General features: G+C 50.4%; 1 long non-coding RNA gene across 1 annotated transcript; it reads right to left on the minus strand.

The window, feature by feature from the left end:
- Positions 1-572: 572 nt before the first annotated feature.
- On the minus strand, positions 573-2,240 carry LOC135090436 (uncharacterized). The gene is made up of 2 exons (XR_010261905.1): positions 1,193-2,240; positions 573-1,033 (listed from the first exon to the last, which is right to left on the minus strand). It is a non-coding gene; the product is annotated as an uncharacterized LOC135090436 (long non-coding RNA).
- Positions 2,241-5,138: the final 2,898 nt, after the last annotated feature.

The raw sequence follows: 5,138 nt of genomic DNA on the forward strand, positions 1-5,138 counted from the left end.
CTGGCCCAAGGGTTCGAGTCTAAAGCGTGTAAAGTGTCATCCAGTCAACGCAGCCAAATATTCGAACGTCCAGATTCTGTCCATTAACAAGTACCCGAAGTAATACCTGCTGACAGGAGCCGATAGCTTGCATAACACACGATGCCGGTACTCTACGCTGCGGAATGAATAATTAACTCTGTGCTGAAAAGAAATGAAAACGATACTATTCTGGTGAGTGAGTCCTTTAACTGTTTTTGTTTATTTCTCCTTCTAGTGAGGCCCCACGAGATAGGCACGTCCGAGCGGTCCATCGTCCAAATAATGAAAGCAAGGGAGCAGCTGCACGATATATTTCAACAGATAGATTTGCAGTGCACGTTCCGCGAAGTGCAACGTCCGGAGTAAGAGAATGTTACGTAGCAGCGAGGCAAAGCGGACCCGAACTGCTCAGTAAAGTACAAAATGTTTCTGGCGATCAAAGTAAGAAATAAGTAACTGATCTACATAAAGTGATCATGAACGCATTCCATTCACACAACGGGTGGTGCGCCTCGGCAAACACCGGGTTGTAATTACATCTTAGTGTGCAGAATGAAAAATACAGTACCGTTAAGGGGGAGTGTAGAGTGAATGGGTGGCATTTACCTTAATGGAGCGTGGCAGCTGTCCGCCTCGGCCCCTGGGTGGGCGGTGCCGGGCAAGCCGACACTTAGGGCAGGGAGCCGCCCTCGCGCCGCCGCCGCGTCCGACTTGGTGGCTACTTGGCTGACCCGCCCACACCACCGCCCATCACTCGACGCCGCCCATGACGGGTGCGAGGGCAGGCTGAGTGCAATTCCGTTCCATCAAGTGTTCACTGGCGGGAATGTGGGGGCGCAGGAGTGGCTGGCGGCGGCATGTCCCTGGGGCGCCTCGTGTAGGGCCAGCCACTCACGGCTTTAGCCTCATTTCGAGCGGGGGTCCAAAGCAATGCTCTGTTATCACTAACGACTCGCTGCCTCGCGCTCTGACATCAAAAATAACAGAGTTCTGGAAAAACACATCCACTACTCTGCGATGGCCATGGAAATGACGCAACATTAACTAACGAGACATACGGTCATGGGTGATAAGTAAGATAAGTTCAAAAAGACCTAAGTGGCTTATCAAGTGGCTGCCACACGCGCGGCTCAAGAAGGCCGCGGAAGGCGAGTCACCCTCACAACTTCACCTCTCCTGGACTCGGGACTCGGGACCAGGTGGCAGCGCAGCCTCCACACTGGCAGGGAGCTAATGCGCACTACACCCCTCCTCGGCGAGAGTCTGGGCGACACTACCAGCTCGCCGGGCCCGCCACCTATGCTGCCCGACACGCTACTCTGGCAGTCTGTCCGGCCCGGCCGCTGCCCCCACCGGCGCCGCCACCCCGTGGACCTACCACCTCCCGATCCATTCCTTTGACACCACCGACACCACTACTGCCAACACACACACACACACACACCACATTCCCATCCCACACGCCACCTCGCCACCACCATTCACAAACTCAACACTCACGCCGCCGCCACTGCACGACCATCACCACCACCATTTCTCCACCATAGAGGAGGCACCTTTACAACCGCACCCGCAATATCTGACGTCTGGATTCCATCCACGGACGCTTCCCCCATAAGCACTGCTCTCATGGCTATCACCTTCACCACCTGCATCGCAACGATCGCCGCTTGCAGTCCACCCGGGACCCGCCGCACAGTGCAATGTCTTCAGACAGGCAGTTTTGACACAAAGCTGAGTGACGCTGTGACAAATGAATTATGCGGCATGTGAGATTTCCCTTCCTTCGCCTCACCTTCATCTGATGAGAAATGACGCTGTGAAAAGAAGGAAAAGAGAAAAGACGAAGGGAAAGTACCCCATGGATTTAAATTCCAACTTCTGCGATACAAGACATGACAATACAAACTGGCTGAGGAAGGCAGGAATAAATTTTCTCAAACTTCACCGAGCATTACTGGCACTTCAAGGTATAAAGTGACATGTCGTTCCTCACTTCAATTCCTTCCCCCCTCCCCCCCTCCCGTCTCAGATGCAATAAAACAAAAAACGTACCTTGTAATTCATCGCTGCACCAACCGGGACAGTTTCCTCGCTGTACTCAACACATAAAACATAATTATACCCCCAGTCTGCCGCATAGACTTCACTTCTTTTGGAGAGATTCGCCGCTCAAGTCCCGGGAAGGAAGACTCAAACCAGTGTCAGGAAGGTGATTAACTTTTCATTTTCCTTATAAGTAACACATCGTGGAGGAAAATATGGAGGAGAAAGACACATCTTATCTTGGAGGAGGAGGAGGAGGAGGAGGAGGAGGAGGTGGAGGAGGAGGAGGAGGAGGAGGAGGAGGAGGAGGAGGAGGAGGAGGAGGAGAGAGGAGGATGGAGGACTTTACCTCGTTTTTAAGTCTCGTGTTGCTCGTATCTCCCTCAGGTGAGCTGCGGGTGAAAGGTGAGTGACTCCCTTCACCTGCATTGCTCTGATTACCTGTGACTAGGGGAGAGGAGGCCCGGGAATCATCAACACTTGCCTCGCTACGACTAGTGCTTGCAAAAAGTAGATGTAAAAAGAGAGAGGAAAAAATAGCAACTTCTGTGCAACGTTGAAAATATTGATTCCACTTTTTTTTGTTGTTGCTGATGGCCACTCATTGTGTGTGTGTGTGTGTGTGTGTGTGTGTGTGTGTGTGTGTGTGTGTGTGTGTGTGTGTGTGTGTGTGTGTGTGTGTGTGTGTGTGTGTGTGTGTCTGTGTGTGTGTGTGTGTGTGTGTGTGTGTGTGTGTGTGTGTGTGTGTGTGTGTGTGTGTGTTTATCTTCCTCCTGATTTTCCTTCTGCACACAATAAGTAGTTCACAAGTCTTTCTTTCACAAAGGCATGTCCTCAACTGCCCTTCCTCCTATTACTGTTACTATTATCTATTCTCCTAATCCTGCTTCTTTTCGTTCTCCTCTTTGTGCTCGTAATCGTACTGCTGCTAATCATACATTTAATCCCAGTGTCCTTCCTCCTTCCTACTCTTTGTCCTATTCTTCCTGCTCTTTCTAATACTAATAGTACTCCCCCTCCTCCCCCTCTCCCCTTTCTCCTCCTCCTCCTCCTCCTCCTCCTCCTCTTCCTCCTCCTCAGCCAGCGAGTGCTTGGCGGCACCACAACATTCAATAAACGTTACTTAATGTGACTCTCCATGGCTGCTGCTTACGTTTTAGTTCCGCTTCTGCTCAACAAACAGTATTCGAGCGGCATGTTTATCCTGGCGTCCTCCGAAGACTATCGCACGGTGAAAGTGATTATGGTGGTGCAGGAAAGCGCGTCTCTCGCTCACCATAAAGATCTGCGAAAGTGTTAAAACGCCTCAACAACTACTTGTCAAAGGTACACTCGCTCTTATCGTGTCTGTCAGCGGCAATGGGGGTGATAATGCCACCTCCACAAACACACACACACACACACACACACACACACACACACACACACACACACACAGGTGCACCCTTCTGAAGTCTTATGTGTTTTCTTCCTCGTATTATCGCCTTCTTGGCATCTTTTGTTCGCCCCAATGCGCGGCTGATTCTCTTCACTAGGGCACAGAGGAGAAGGAGATGACACTTGATGGGTTTAGTGTATAGAAAAGGAGGAAGAGAAGGAGGAAGAGGAGGAGGAAGAGGGTACACCTGGCGCCTCTTAATGGGACGTGTGTGTATATTTTGTTGGTGAAGGCATGAGTCGTTTTACTCTGTATCATCCTTTTTATAATTAATCTGTGTATTTTCTGTCTCCTCCCACCTGCTGCCTTGGCTTCCTGAAGGGCCTCCCTTGTTACCTGTGCGTGGGTGTGGGCGGGAGTCTTGTCCTAACATGGGAGACGAGTAAGAGAAAGATAACATTCGGGACTTTTCATAGACAGAAAGACGATTCATTCCCAGACTTAATCACTTTTTTACTCCTACGCATCTCTCATTTTTCTCATCTCTCTCTCTCTCTCTCTCTCTCTCTCTCTCTCTCTCTCTCTCTCTCTCTCTCTGGAACCTAACTACGCAGCTTCAATTTGTTTCCCACCGTGGTTTTCCTCGTCACTTCTGTACATTAATCTCCTCGTTGTGAAATGTTCGCCCTTCAAGTGTATCCCAACGAGAGAGAGGGAGAGAGAGAGGGAGAAGGAAAGACATGCATCCTGTGAGTGATAGGTTACTTGTCAAGGAAACACTTTATTACACCGCCACTTCAAGTTAATGGGCCTGAAAGGAGAACAGGAACAGGAGGATTTAGTGCGGAAAATTGGGAAATATGATGTCGAGTAAGTTCAGTGCGTTATAATTTTTGTTTAAAATTTTCCACATCGTTTCGCATCCGTATCATCATCAAGAGACTGGAAGAGAAATATCCAAGCCCATTAAAGCAACCGAGGTCTCTATACACGCAATCATATAAGAGAGAGATATTCCAGTGTGGCCATGTTGTAATCAAGAGACAAGAAGAAAATTCAAGTCCTCTAAAGGATTCGAAATCTCTCTATATGAAGTCAAACAAGTGATGGATCCTCTATCGCCGGCCACGGACACCATGACAATCTCCTGCTGCGTGAGGCCTTCAGGAGGAACCTTGGGTGTAACAAACACACGCAGCAGGCGGCGACGGCGATGAGAGGCGGGCAGCGGCGGGTGGAAGGCAACGAGGCCATTATCTGCAGGGCATCGCTGGTTGGCTAACACGCCCCTGAGCGCCACCTCCTCCCTCCACTCCTTCAGGTAATGATAACTCCCTTCACGGGTCGTCCATTAGTCAGCGTCGCAGCGAGAACTCACAACCAGTCGGGGGTACCGCAAGGCGAGGCGGCAGTGGGTGATGGATGACAAAGAGAGAAGCTACCCGCCTCCACTGCCTCCACCTCCTCCACCGTGACCTCCACACCCACTATTACCCGCACGATCGTACCCACACTCTCTCCTCCTCCTCCTCCACCTCTTCGTCCTCACGTCTTGCTCACAAAGCCGCAATCGTTTTTCATAAGGTCAACATTACGCAGACGCACCGCCGTTATGTCGCCTCCTAATACGGTCTTACATCCCCAAATCAGCGTTGCATATCAAAACACACACACACACACACACACACACACA

The sequence above is a fragment of the Scylla paramamosain genome, chromosome 35 (genome assembly GCF_035594125.1).
Source record: "Scylla paramamosain isolate STU-SP2022 chromosome 35, ASM3559412v1, whole genome shotgun sequence".
NCBI lineage: Eukaryota > Metazoa > Arthropoda > Malacostraca > Decapoda > Portunidae > Scylla > Scylla paramamosain.